The sequence below is a fragment of the Strix aluco genome, chromosome Z, assembly GCF_031877795.1.
Source record: "Strix aluco isolate bStrAlu1 chromosome Z, bStrAlu1.hap1, whole genome shotgun sequence".
Taxonomy (NCBI): domain Eukaryota; kingdom Metazoa; phylum Chordata; class Aves; order Strigiformes; family Strigidae; genus Strix; species Strix aluco.
In genome coordinates this window covers 47,217,720-47,233,743 of record NC_133971.1, presented here as the reverse complement: position 1 = coordinate 47,233,743, position 16,024 = coordinate 47,217,720, and positions in this window count along the sequence as shown.

The following is a 16,024-nucleotide window of genomic DNA, read 5'->3' as shown; positions in this document are numbered from 1 at the left end:
AACGGGCATGTTTTGTTGACATTATTAGGCTTGAATGACTTAGTTTAAAAGTATACATTCACCTCCTTTCAATGCACCCAAATTTCCTTTCAGTCTTTTCATAGCATACAAACAGTGCTATATTCCCTGGAAACTTGACTGACTTCATTTAACTGTAGACAACCAAGGTAGGTATATTATTGACACATAATCAGGTAACAGGATATGGGCAACTTTTGGCAGGTGAACATCTAGAGACATGACAAATATGCTGCTTTCATGCCAAGTGCCATAACAACCATGTATGTGCTGCCTTTGTATAATCCACAGGGCAGGTTATATAGGACAGCTCAGAGATCTATTCTTATGAAATATATATGCTATAGGTAGGAAAAGATTTATTTACTTAATAGGCTTACTTGCAGAAAGTCTCTAACTCTTCAAGCACCCAGCAGCTTAGGATCAGAAAACACTGCACATGTATTCATTCAGCAGGCCCCGCAGCACCCTTGTGGCAAATATCCCTTTGTTCCAGCTATCCTGTAATTTTTTTTCTTCAGTACTGCTAATTAATGTTCAGACAGTGCTTACTATTACTCTTCCAGGAAAGCACTGCATTATTTCATTTTACGTGAATAGATCTTCCCCTTTTGTTAATGTACTCTTTTCTCTTTGTGTTTACAGGGCATTAATATGGTTTGCATGTGCTTTCCTGATTTCTTGATCTGAGGTCACAAAATTTCATAGTGCGAAATGCAGTCCAAGTCTTTTTCCTCATAAATGAAACAAAAGCAAAATATTCAGCTCTGTAGTGCTTTCACAAAATCAAAGAGTAAGTGAAGGATTTAGAATTCTCTCTAATAAAAAAAAAAAAAAGCTTACCGAGAGTACTGAGTCAGGGATAAAGCCACATAAGTCAAAGGCAAAGAAGGTGAGAAAAAAGCTGTGTATGCCCCCAGTCTTCACAACCCTTACTCTCAAGTACTTAGGATGCTGTTAATCAGTAACAAGAAGCAGCAGATTACTTCACCTTATGATGGTCTTGCAGGAATGAAAGGAGACTAGTTTCAATACCAGTAGAGTCATCCAGGCAATTCCGAATTCTCTAGTGAATTGGGATCCCAGATACCACACAGTTGACGTTGCAGAACACAGCCTATAGGTCCCCCCTGAGTCCCTTCTGTGTTTCGTAACACTTGAAGCCATGCAAAGAGATGACATGCTCAAAGGATTGGAATAATAAACCCAAACTGATATGAGAATGTGGCTAGGGAAAATCAGCTCATGAAAGCCAAATTTGCCATTAGTTTTGGACTTCACTGAATTTATTTTTTGCACAGTCATAACATCAGCTGTTGCTCTGGGAATTACAATGTAATGTTTCTCTTCATAACCTTTAGGTCATCAGTTAATGAATTCTTGGAGATTGTTACTATTTGTACAACACAAAATCTATCAAGTTTATCTGCTTTCCCATGGTGTCCAATGAGAGGTTGATGGAGCCATTCTCCTAACTGAATTTTAATTCTAGCATCAATGAAATAAATCCTGATTCACAGGCACTACTGGTGTAGATGTCCTGAGTATACTTCCATGTCAATTCACGGTGCTTCTTAGAGAAAAGCTCACTAAATATTGTATTTCTAGCTGCTCTCTGATGACTAGCTCATTACTTCCATCAGTTGAGCCTTAGACTCTGCTACTCATCTTCACCTCTGTTTTAGCACGTATATTAAAAGATCTTTTGGGATGGATGTTGTGGAAACAGTATAAGACTGGTAAGAATCCTTTCCTTAGCATCAAAGCTGACTAACAGCTCTGAAACAGATTCATCTCCTAGGAATGATGGGAGCCCCTGCATATAAAGAGAATTCCTGTGAATTTTTTAAATCAGGGAAATGCTAAACTTTTTTTTTTTTTTTTTTAATCTGTCTTCTTCAAGGATCTGCATGCTTTCTTTCTGGTAACTATTGGAGTTCCCTTCAGCTCACTTTTCTTGCCTACAGAAAAGAAAGGTAGCTTGCATAAGTCCCAATGTTTTGGGGAGATTTCCCAGGTTCCTCACTGAAATAGATGGGTGTCACCCAGAAAACTGCTCAGAGCAGATCACCATATATCTTCCATTTGTACAAGCAAATGTCACATTGCAAGTTACTATATGTTTGTTAAACACTCTCTTGTTCCCTCTTTTCAGGGAAAAGAAATCTTTGCTATCAGACATTCAGAAATACAAGATGCTTTTCAACTATTTTAATTCTTTTTCTTGCAAATACAGTATAATATTAAACATAAAAGTCCAAGCCTAATGAGTTATGATACAAATAACGCAGTGTTTGACATTTCTTCTTTGTGCATAAAATTTTTTTCTTCTTTTCCATTTTAAATCATTTTATAAACTGGAGTTTCACAATCCAGCTGCTAGCCTTGGGGATCCATTCTGGAACAGCACTGGAAAGGAGAGCAGGTCATCTGGAGCAGAGGTTGTCATAGGTTCTTCCTGTTGATCCCTAACCTGACAATGGCACTAGCTGCAGAACAATGCAGATGTAGGAACAGTTACTGAAAGAGAGTAAGAGAAAACAAAATATCACAAAGGAGGTTGAAAATTGATTACAAGAAACTCTGCAAGAATTTAAATTATTGAAATCCAACTTTAGCATATCTAAACAGTTTTGGTAACACATAGGTAGACTGTACTGCATCATCATGGAGTTTAAAAAAATGGGATTCCATTCTCCAGACAGTTTTCATTAATTTTAAAAAACATTCTGTTTTACAGAGTTATTTTCTGCCTTCAGGTTTACGTTAGGTGTGTGAGCACCTTCCAAGAAACAGGCTGGATTTTTCTCTGGGAGGTTTTTACCAACAGATCAGATTCCCATAAGAAGTACCCAGGTGGGAGGTCAGCCATCACTTTTGGCCTGGCTTTCAGTCATGTTGCTGGCATCAGGTCCATGCTGAATGAGCAGAGAAAGGAATCTGATGTCCAGGGGAAACAACAAGCAGCTGCCAGAGAACCGAAGGCAGGAAAGAGCTGCTTGGATGCTACATAGAGTAATCATTGTGTCCTTATGTAGCATGTCCAGTCCACAACATAAATGTAATCAGAGCAGGGAAATATGGACTGGGAAAGTCTTGAGATTATAATCAACAATTAGGAGCATCATTTCTGTGCTTATTGCATTTCCATTTTCTTCAATGGAAAGATACCGTGCTGCTGATGGCTCTTCTATAGCAAGTCATTTCATTCAGTTCTCTTTGCACCATCATCTGTGAAGATAACAGAAGAAATAAGGGCAATGAAAAGGCAGAAGCTAAAAAGCAACAATTCTAGAAAAATAAGCTGTAAAATAGCAAAAGGAGGAAAAGGAAAACAAATCACATAGTTAAGAGAGGAAAATGTTGGAAGGCAGGCAGGGAGAATCACAATATTGTCCCAGGTTCTGTTTAGGCATTCAGTATTTTTCCCTCTAATTTGAAATTTTCATCTCAGTTTGTTCCAAAAATTAGAATGAAAAACCAAAGATTGTATGTTCTAAAAATGGAACCCTGCATTTTGTCAGATAGGAGACACATGAGCATAAGGCAGTGGGATGAACCAGAAATTTCTTGAAGTTCATTCCAATTCCATCTCCTACGATTCCATGATAAGGCAGAACGTTATCACAGACAGATATGTAACTGGCAAAAATAAATGATTGGGCTGAACAAATGTGAGAGACAAGATGATTTTTTTAAAGAATTCTTAAGAAAATACCGTATGCAGGATTTATATTGTGACATAATGATCTAAGTGATTTTGGTTTATGTTTCAGGATTACTATCTTACTTCACATGAATTGAAACACTTGTTTGTGTTGGATGCTTCCCTTTCAAAAAATTCCCTGTGACTTCTTTTTCAGATATAAATAAAGTTGAAAAAATTATGTGAAGTGTGGATGAAGGAGGAAAAACAACAGATCCAGACTCCCTGGTACCATTCAGTGGCACCAGATGCCAAACATAACAAATATGTTTTACAAGAAGCTTTACGCACTAGTCACCTTTTTCAAGAAAACTTAGAGGCAAGAAAAAATAAGAGTTTAATTTTGTGCCTCTTGATAAGCATTTTTCAACAATCCATAAAACACGGATATCTCCAGTGCAATGAGAGAATCCAAATGTTGGTTCTTGCATTTATGACTACAGTCTAAAACTGAGCAAAAGGAATCAGTCTGCAGAAGCTGTGTAGGTCCAGAGGTAACAGATGCCACCCTTCAACCTAGAAGAAAGGAAGTAACCCAATCTGCTCCCTATTCTGACTAAGATCACATATACATAGACCACCCTTGAAAGACATTGTTCAGACTACTGTGTAGTGTCTCATGAAAGAGTTGATCCACACATGATCAACTCTGCACGTATTAAAAAGTTTTCTTACTATCTGCCCCAAACTTTTCCATATGCAAATAAGCCTTTACTTCTTGCCACATTATGAGGGAAATGCAGAATGGTTCACCGTCACTTTTCTTTCCACCATTCTTATCATATATTAGATTAGTATCATGACCCTCACTATTTTCTCAGCTTTTCCTCACAGATCATGTTATTTAACCTCTTATCCTTCTTGCTGCTGTCCCTTGAAGTTCTTTTAGTTTGTATACATCTTTCTTACTGTGCTCTGCAGACACAATATTCTTGACCTCTTGAGTTGAGTTAAAAAAAAAAAAAAAAAAAACCTAAACCAAAAAACTGTCTCTCATGCCTCATGTAAAATGCTTCTGTTAATATTCACAAAATTAAAATTGCCTATATTGCAGGTGATGACCTCAGGATCAACTTGTGGTCTGCTCCACACTCTCAATTTCCTGATGCAGTTTTGTTTCCTCATCAGTTAGTTCTTGTCTTGTATTTGTGCATTTCATATTTGCTTCCTGATTGCAATACTTATTTTTTAAATTCTAACACACAATTCTCAAGTTCTTTAATTTCAGAATTTAATACTCTTTCAGCTACTCTCACTTATCTATAAAGTATCTACAAATTTATTAAATCTCAGTCTGTTCATCAACTAAATCACAATTGAAGGAGTGACCCAGAACAGATACCTGTGGTATCAGCTTACATCATCTTCGCATTTTGGCTGTGAAGCATTGACTATTCCTTTTTGACATGGCTTGTTGACTCCCTGTTGTAGTAGATGGATGAGACAACAACTTGCTGCCACTTCCCATCAGTTTCAGATAGCTTCTCTGGGAAGCAGATGTGTCTTTGAAAATGCATATTACGGTAATTACTCAAAGCTATCAAGTGAAACAGTTTTTCTAAAGACAACAAACTACTTAGGCTTGCCAGTCAGTGATGTGTAATGGCTTTAATTCAGTAGATTAGCATTTTTCAATATTGCAAGCCATTGTTCGTACATATATTCCTCATCTTCTTGGATGGACAATGTGTGAAGCATTTTTTATCTGGATAACTGACGCACAGGTGTTATGATGTTTTTCTGGTGTACATCCCTGTGACTTTTGTGACTGAATTTGCTATCCACTTTGTAAAGAAACATGAAGACAGGCTCGTGTCACGTTACTTTCACACTAAGTTTTGATGCACATAGTTCTCTGCCAATGTAACTATTTAATCAACCTAGAGAAATGGTATTACCTGGACAGTCGAGGTTAGAAGTTAGCCACCAGAGGGAGTCTACCTAGCTCCAAATGTAACACAAAATACTCTCATCTCACAAGAAAAGGACTACTTCAGACCATGAGTTTTAAAAGAAAGTCTGAGAATACAGAACATGAGGACATGAGTGGCAATCTTGAAGTATGTTCTGGGTATAAACTGCGTTTCCAAGTGTAGTTTAAATACCTGTGTTAGAAAAAGAAGTCTCTTAATTTACTGAATTCATAAAGTAACATGCTGCTTATGCCAGATTTGACATAAATGTCTGGGAAAAATGAAATCCAATCCATTGTTTTCCTTAGAGGAAGAAAAAACAAAAAATCCTTTGACTGAGACCAACGAATTTTTCCAGAAGTAACATGCTCATCTAAAATAATAGGTTTCGTGTCAACATACTGACTTAGTGAAGAGAAATATATTCTTGGCAATAGCTTAGAGCTGTTATAGGAGAACAAAAAGCTCACTAGTCCAAAATAACACTTGCTTCATTTTTTTATACTTCTGGTTAAATAACAGTATGGGAACTTCCTAAGGTTGATGGTTTATGTTCATGATTTTTTAAGAGAAGTGGCTTCTAAATAACATTTGCTCTCTAAACCAGAAAACCCACAAAGCATTCCCATCATACTGAAGTCATAATTACAAATCCACTAATGTTTTCCATTTGATTTAATTTGGATATTCTAACTCTTGGATCTAATAAGCACTACTATGTCAGCATTTAAGTTTTTCATCCATCAGAACCTCAGAGAAGACTTCAATTTCCTCTATATTTTAAAAGGCTTAAGTAAAAATGCATAAGACCCTGAAAAAAATGTAAAGGAATTTATCCCATCTAACATTAAAATGGGCTACACTAATCATGATCTTGACTCTGTATGCATAAATTGTTTAGATTATACTGAAAGATGAAGATATATTAAATACGTTTAATTCTACCCTGAATCCCACATTGTCTTGGTGCATATGGAAAAACTAAGCAAATGGCCATATCTTTAAATATCTCCTTTCCAGCTTTCAAGGTACCTCCTGAATGCTCCAGTTGCATCCTCAGCAAGCCACAAATACAGGGGAGAGGATACACAGTTCCTCAATATATGCCACCCTCCTCCAATCCCCATCCCCTCCTCTGTACCCAGTGAAAGGATGTAAGGATCACTGCTAGACTGTTTCTTGGAGCTTGGAAGGGGAAGACTGATGAGCAGGGGTCAGATCCAGTTCTTTGAGAGATGCTCAGCCTTTCTCATCCTTTCTCCATGACCAGTCAGTGCCTGGACCTGGCAACATGTACCAGACAGTACAGCAAACATCTGTCTTCACAGGTTCCTGCTGCCTAAACACCTGCAAACAATGGAAAAGCATTGGTGCCAGCACTGCGCTTGTGTTTCTCCCAGTACTCCCAGTCTCCACCAGTTCTTCAGATAATATTGCCTTTGCGACAAGCCCTGCTACAAGCTTTCTGCTCCACAAAAAGGATGTGCCAGGACAATTTTTTCAGCCTTTCCTTGATGAATAGGTACACAGCAGTCAAGCTGGCACACAGACTGGCTCGATGATAGTAAGTGCTGGAGCACATACCAGGGTCAGAAAATGAATAAACAGTAACTGCCAGATGTATACTCCTGTTAATGTGCTGTCAGAGACAGCAGTGGTGTTGAGGACCACACAGACTGCCCCGAAGTCTGTTTCTGGACCACCCACCTACAGGCACCAGCACCTTCTCCCATGGGGGCAGACAGTGTCCTGTCACTGCATGGGCTGTGCTCCACCCTTTCTTGCTCCATGTTACCATCCCCGTCATCTGGGGAAGGGGTGGGACATCTCCTCTGCTCTGGACAGCATATATGAGGCAGCTGCTTACTCTGGTCATTGCTCCTACTGCACTGAGAGCCCCAAGTGGATTTTTTCCTTGATGGAGGCAGGCACGTTCCCAGCAGGTGCCTATTGCTAGCACAGGAGCGTGCACTTCTAGGAAGTCTCTGGAGTATTTAAGTAAAAGCCAAAGAATAACTAAAGCTCTATCCACACAGGTGTGCAAGTGTGCAACCCTTTTGATCGCGTTAGGAAACAGGCACCTGAATAATCTGGGGGATGTGAGGTAAATTTTTAGATAATGAAAAGCATGCAGACAGTTGCCAGTCTCACTGGATGCCTGTGCAAATCAGAGCTGTATGCACTGCCTTCTTACCTACTCTGCTGACAAAACTTAACCAAAAGTAGGAACAGAATAATCAACACAACAAAGCAGAACTGTGGTCCTATCCCAATCACTAAAAAAATTATCCTCCCACATAATAAAATGAATATAGTGTAAATCTTCCAAATGTCAAGAAGCAGATAATTTATATTTTAAAACATGAAGGCTAATTAACCTTATAAATGTTTAACTTAGTTTAACTATGGGTGACACTACACCATATGAATGTCTCAGCCTTTCTCAAGATTTCAGCTACCATGTCTATGTTCAGATTTTTGTACTGAACCAGATTTATTTAATTTTTATAAATCAAAAAGTACTGCAATTGAATAATAGTTCAATCATTTGGTATGAGAAAACAAATATCCTCTAAACATGAAACTTAATTCTTAACTATTGTTCCAAAATCATCATGTTTTCTTCACCACTTCTCACATGTGTTATTCATTACTTATTTGCCATGCAAGACACATTTAATATTTTTAGCCATGTGTTTCTGTCACCAAGTATGTAGGAGTTGTTTCCAGGCCACCTGGGACAAAATCAGCCAGGCTCCTTCAGACTGCAAACACAGCTGGATCCTGCCTGCACTGACAAAATCACTTCTGACTGCTCATCTCAGCTGGCTGGTTGGAGGATCAGTGCAGTGATAATCTCCTGTAGGACAGGGCTACAAAAAACAGAGCACAATCGCCTCTTCTGCTAACACAGAGGGAACAGGGCGAGACTTCTGGCCAGAGCCAGGTGACCCATCTGCACAGAGCAGGTCCTGCTCTCAACCCACGCCTTCAACTGCCTGTTGGCACCAGGCAGTTCCCACCTTGTTGATCTTACTGGTTTGGCCGTTCATCTTATGGCTTCCAACAGCAATAACTCCCACCAGCACTGCCGGCAGGTCTGCTGTGGTGAGTAGTGACTGTGGACAGCCAGGTGAGCAGGTGGGAAAACAGCTTTGAAACACCACAGATCTGAATATCTTTTGAAAATGAATGCTTCAAAATAACATATATTTTGTAGAAACTGAATTAGTCTATGAAGAGGAAGGAGGGTATGTTTGTTGGAGGAAGTTATTCAGAATAATTCAAAGAGCTCAGATACCTTGAAATAATTAATTCCATGGACTGGTTGTGTGTCGTTCTGGATAAATCAGCTTGTCAGCTGTTTATGATCTCTATTCTAGGCAGGAAGTGGGAGGCTGCTCTTCCTTCTTCCATTTTAATCTGTAAAATTGCAAACAAGAAGGAGGAACTGAGATACCAGTCCACTATCTTTATATTAATGTGCCAGTATACTAGCAGCCACAGGGAGACAACTTAGTGATCTCCAGGAAAAACAAACTTTTTTTGTTATACACTAAAATTTTGCTTCTCAAACGTTTGACTGATACATATATAAAAACTGAGAAAGATACATATATATAAAAACTGAGATATGTATATACACACTGATATATGTATATATAGTCTACATATAGAGTATATACGTAGCCTCTATATACCATATATATCTCTCTATAGAAAAACTATCTACATACACACAGATGTATATATATTCTTCCCACCCTTCCACTCTCTATGTATTGTTTTATAGTGGCTTTTTCCATGTGGATCTGCATATTTTGTATGTAAAAGATCAAAGCTAAAAAAGCTAAAAGATAGCTTGTGTCAAAGAGGACATCCACCTGAGTTGCCCAAGGTAAAGGCCAAAGGAAAGGTAAGACTTGCTATAGGTTTCCTGTATGGTCAATAGAAAGAGATAAGGGAAATAATTGGGGATAATCTAGAGTAAATTGGAATTTCTCTCTGATGGTGTGTATCTCTTGTCAACTAGGGAACACAGAAATTAGGATGTTTACATTAAAGAAAATTTAATATCATGCTTAAAATTAGGTAGGACAAAGCTCTTCACAATCTGTCTTTATCTGAAAGGGAAAATGTGCCTAGGATAGAAAGTCCCTCCTTACAGTAGCACTAGGTTTTTTAAGGAGGAGTGGTTAGATGTAGTTAAGACAATCCCACCATGTGCCACTCTGGAATGCTCATGAAGAATTTAATTAGTATCACTTTAAGTTCACACTAAATTCACCTTGAACAGGTTCAGTGGTTACACAAACTTACTGGCAGAATCATACTTGTAACCTACAGTATTGAAATAAGATGCTTGATGCCCTGGTTTTTGACATACACAATACTGGGTTAATCAAAGAAAAGAAAATATATTGTAGTATACAACATAAACTAAATAAATAAAATGTTAGAAAACCGCATGCACTTTTCTGTAGCTAAATTTCTAGTTTATGCAGGTCAAGCACTTTAAAAATCCCTTCTAAGACATCAAGTGAACCTCAGTGGTTTGTTTCTGGAGCTCCCATCCCTTTATCAATGGATTCCTCACTATCTTATGACTGCATGCTCCTCTAATCACTTTCCTGAGCTCTTGAAGCGATTTTCTTACAAAGAAATTTGAGAATGTGACTATTAACTTATTTAGACAATATGCTGATTACTTTCTCAATGCTTTTGACAGATTAATCTTTTCTTCTTACTCCATGTTTAGCATCTTATCACTTGAAGCACAAACTTGAAGGAAATAGGTATCTTTTGCAAGCCCAAACTTACGCCTCCACAGGATAAATTTAGCTGGAGCATAATGAAATAAAGTTTGCCAAAGAAGGACAATGTTGTATAGACAGATTTTGGCTTAACGTATCTGAAAATATCTTAAAGAAAAATAAATACTGTATTAGATAAACAAATATTAGCTCTAGTGGCATCAGCGCCAGACTCTTCTTCTGCACTGCTGTTCAGTGGATGTTCACAAGATTTCCTATTACTTATTGGGAAAGCCATAATGAACATTAAATTGATAAACTAATTGTTATAACAACCAGAGACAGTGCTATTTGGTAGAAATCAATTATGTTAGGAGTTTTTCATTTTTCCTACTTATTTTTTGCCTGGTCTGGATGTAATGTAGACAGATGCCCCAAGCCAGTTTACAGCAAAATTGCAAATGATGGAAATTACAGCTGCATTTGGGCTGTGGAACTTTGAAAAAAAAGGAAATACTGGTTCATGCATACTCACTGTGCAATTTTCAATGAAGAATTGCTTTCATATGCCCTTACCTTACATGTTCACAAAGTGGGAAAAAAATCTCCGTGGATTATGCCCTGAAAAAAAAGACTGGAGACATTTGAAACAACTTTTTCTGGTGCCTAGCTCTCTTAATCCATGCAAATGCAAACATTTTGAGAGATATTTTTAAGGTTGGGTGTGGTTTTTGTTTTCTTTAATTTTAGGGCTCTTTTTTTTAAAAAGAAACAGCAGTACATGTGTCAGTGCATCTGGAGGGAAGGGAAGTAATTTCTTCTCAGACTAATTTTGGATTATTATTAATAGTATTTTGAGTCAGGTTAATTCAACAGCCACTTTATAATTTTTATGATGATAAATACCATAATCAGCCAACAAGTCACATTTAAGATTAAAGCTCAATAATTTAGAGAGTTTATAATTCAGAATATATGCATATGCTTTCCTGAAGAAGATTTTGTCACCTAGCTGCAGTTGTCCTAAAGTCACGCATTTATCTATGTATTTGTATAAGCATCCTCTCTAGTCAATGGAAATAGACACTCATCAGGCAATTCATCCTAGCATAAGAGTTAAAGAAAGGTAGGATTCCAGAGAAATCATCTTTTCCTATGACCATCTCCTTCTATAGCCTACAAATTAAGCTGAATAACTTAGACTAGATTCCTGCCTTTTAGCCAGCTAAAGTTGTGAGCGGTAAACTGTACCCAAAATGCATATGAAAATGTTAAGAGAGAAGTGAAGCGCAGGGTTTTGAAGGTATATGTTGGATATGCACGTTCTTAAAATTCCAACAGTGGTCTCTGAGAGCAGATTTCCATTCTCTTGCTTTCTGCTTTAAAATCAAAGTGAATTATCTCAAATCAACCACACAGAGCAAGCTGAGAGGGACAAACTATTTTAAAGCACTGAACACCTATGTAAGAGCAGATGCAACACCTCCCTCCTTTTGCACATGAGTAATTGCAGCAGAGGAATTGCTGGAACCCAAAACCCTGACCCTCCACAAGCTCTTTAGAGACCCTTTTGGCAACTTCCTAGCAATGGCTTCAAAGTTATGAGAACATACCAAATACATTGTCTCCAGCATCTGGAATATAAATAACAAATACCACTCCTTATTCATCACAAAGAACAAGTTGTAATGTCACCCTTGCCTTTATCCACATTTTATAAATGGATGAATTAGCCAGAACTGTAGTTTAATGTTTTAAGAATGCAGATTTTCTTTCAGAAAAATCCTGTGATCAGTAAAACCTGCATTTGTTCTTATAGTAACAACTGAAAACTCTCAATCACCTTAGGATATAGCAAGGCCCCCATCACTGGGATCCCACAGCACAGGATAAGGCTGCTTTATGTGAGTATTACTGCCTCTGCTTTGTGCCAAGCAAGCAGGGAAATAAGCTTCCTTCCCACTGGCTCAAGACTTGGCAGAACTATATAGTGCTCCCAAGGTTTAGGTGAACTGGAGAGTCTATTACACCGACCTTTGTTGCACATCTCTTCCATTTTCTTCCATGCTGCCATTTTCTCTACCTTCAGGTTTTTGCCATGATTCTCCATAACGTTCTCACACATGTGAAAAGCTTCCTCTTCATCCTTACTCCATCCCTCTCTCCTCAAATCTTCTAAACTAAGATTAACCTGGGAATTGTAACTCTTTGAAAGGGAAAGACAATATAAACTTTCTTCACCTACCAAGTGATAACACAAAACTACTTTGAGCTCTCATCTTACAAAGTCCTACACTAGATAGAGATAGTACTGTTGGTTGAAAGACATACACTGAGATGCAGGTCTGGTTAGAAGATTTTTTTTTAACAAAGTGTATGCTCTCAGCAGGTGATTTTTTTTTTTCTTCTAAAAATGGACACTTGGAAATGGATTGTTGGGGTTTTTTTTCCCCCTGAAACTGTTTCCATTATGGTTCTGACCCTAAGATTCTCACTAGATTAAATTTTTCCCAGAGAAATTAGATAAAAATAAACGGTAATGTTAAATCCTCCCCTGGTGAAGCAGTGATGTTAAGAGTTAGGAGGCATTCCTGAGCAGTTCCTAATGCAGTACCAGAAACTAGCCGCAGAAAAAGAGGATCACCTCTGACTGTGCCTCCCAGCTGAGGAAAAGAAAATGGTCCACAGCTGAAGAAACTTGGAATCTATGAAAGAAAAATTGCATAATAGCTACATGAAACCTTTTTTCTGACTGGAAGGATTTTCAAATGGTAACTCTTGGTGTGCCACACAGGGATGGCACCAACAGAGACTGTGCACTTAGTTGTCTCTGACACTGTGCCTTAGGTCCAGCCTCCTTCCCCACATTGCTCTGTTTTTCTAGGTACCCTTTCTAGGTACCCCTAAACATCCAGTTTTGGCTAAAAGAATGAAGACAACTCAAAACATCAATATCACAGAATCACAGAATCATTCAGGTTAGAAAAGACCCTTGGGATCATCGAGTCCAACCATCAGCCCTACTCTACAAAGTTCTCCCCCATATCCCCGAACATCACATTCAAATGACCCTTAAACACATCCAGGGATGGTGACTCCACCACCTCCCTGGGCAGCCTATTCCACTGTCTGACCACTCTTTCTGTGAAAATTTTTTTCCTAATGTCCAGTCTAAACCTCCCCTGTTGCAGTTTAAAGCCATTCCCTCTTGTTCTGTTGCTAATTACCTGTGAGAAGAGACCAGCACCAACCTCTCTACAATGTCCTTTCAGATAGTTGTAGAGAGTGATGAGGTCTCCCCTCAGCCTTCTCCTCCTCAAACTAAACAGTCCCAGCTCCTTCAATCGCTCCTCACAGAATTTATTCTCCAGGCCCTTCACCAGCTTCGTTGCCCTCCTCTGCACTCGCTCCAGCACCTCAATATCTCTCTCATATTGAGGTGCCCAAAACTGGACACAATACTTCAGGTGTGGCCTCACCAGTGCAGAGTACAGGGGGACTATCACCTCCCTGCTTCTGCTGGTCACACTATTTCTAATACAAGCCAGGATGCCGTTGGCTTTCTTGGCCACCTGGGCACACTGCTGGCTCATGTTCAGCTGCTTGTCAGGTAGAACCCCCAGGTCCTTCTCTTCCAGACAGCTCTCCAGCCACACCTCCCCAAGCCTGTAGCCATACACGGGGTTGTTGTGGCCCAAGTGCAGGACCTGGCACTTGGCCTTGTTGAAGCTCATCCCGTTAACGTTGGCCCACTGATCCAATCTATCCAACTGTCTCTGTAGAGCCTCCCTATCCTCATGCAGATCTACACTCCTGCTTAACTTGGTGTCATCTGTGAACTTACTGATGATACACTCTATGTCCTTACCAAGATCATCAATAAAGATACTAAACAGAAATGGTCCCAACACCAAGCCCTGAGGAACACCACTTGTGACCAGTCACCAGCTGGATTTAACCCCATTGACCACCACTCTCTGGGACCGTCCATCCAGCCAGTGCTTGATCCAGCAGACTGTTCGCTCATCCAGGCCATGGGCAGCCAGTTTTTCTATGAGAATTCTATGGGGAACTGTGTTGAATGCTTTTTGAAAATACAGGTAGACAATATCCACAGCTTTTTCCTCATCCAATAGTTGGGTCATCTTATCATAGAAGGAGATCAGGTTTGTCAGGCAGGACCTGCCTTTCATAAACCCATGCTGACTAGGCCTGATCCCCCGGTTGTCCATTATATGGCTTGTAATGGCACTCAGGAAGATCTGCTCCATGACCTTCCCTGGCACCGAGGTCAGACTGACAGGTCTATAGTTTCCTGGATCCTCCTTTCTGCCTCTCTTGTAGATGGGTGTTACATTTGCCTCCAGTCCAATGGGACCTCCCCAGTTAGCTATGACTTCACGTAAATCATGGACAGAGGCTTGGCGAGCACATCTGCCAACTCCCTCAGCACCCTTGGGTGTAACCCGTACGGTCCCACTGACTTGTGTGCATCCAAGTGATGTAGCAGGTCTTTGACCACTTCCTCTTTAATCGTGCTGACCTCATTCTGCTTCCCCTCCCCATCTCCCAGCTCATGAGGCTGGGTGTCCAGGGAACAGCCAGTTCCACTGCTAAAGACTGAGGCAAAGTAGGCGTTGAGCACATCAGCCTTTTCCTCATCCTTTGTTACTATGTTTCCCTCTGCATCCAGTAAAGGAGATATAAACAGATAGCTCTAAAAAGGGAGTCAAAGAATATGCACTGAAATGAATTGCTATGAATATCACTCAGCAGCTAAGATTATATATCAGTCTTTAAGCAGACTGATCACTTCTGATGCTTCTACCTCTAACTGAATGTCCCAGCAAGATAGAGAATAGTAACAAATGGATGTTGACTTTATTGATTTGTTGTCAAAAATCTTGTAAAAATTTATCCCTCATAAAATGAGTTAAAATTGATTAATAAAATGCTGCAAATGTTCATACCTTATATGGGACCAGCTGCAGACCTTCTCTGAAAGTAGGAAAGCAGGTCAAGACAGAAATGAATGAAATTGACTTAGTCATGGACCATGGGCTTGCGATTACACAACCCACAAGTTTTACTGGACTGTAGTTGAACAAATAATTACTCAGCATTTATGAACCCTTAGCTCTCTTTAATGTGATTAAGGCTATGCTCCTCTCTGTGGCCATAAGCAGATGCTTGAAGAAGGATTAGCTTCAGGCAAGTGCCTATGATGGTTCTTCCAATTATTGTCCCACCCCCAATCATTCTGGGCCTTTTAGATGCATGGCTTCTACTTTGGCAAGGGATGCTTCAGGTCTACCACCTGTTAACAACATCCTTATACTTGTTTTCAGCATGACTCCTGTATTGGGACACGTCTTTATGAGATTTGAGAGACAGCGGTCAATGAAAAGGTGACTGAAGCCCAAAGCAAATCAGGATATCTCAGAGGTTGCTGTGTGTCTCTCATCAAGTTGCAATGGCCCAGTTTAGATTTAAGGCTAGTAGTGCCAAAATAAAAGCAAAGCTTTGCTGGAAGGCATTCTCTCTCTTGTAAAGCATAAGCAGTAGAAGACAATCCTGATAGCAGATAAATGCATATCACAGTAATCAATGTTTATTGCTTAGTTTTCACCTGC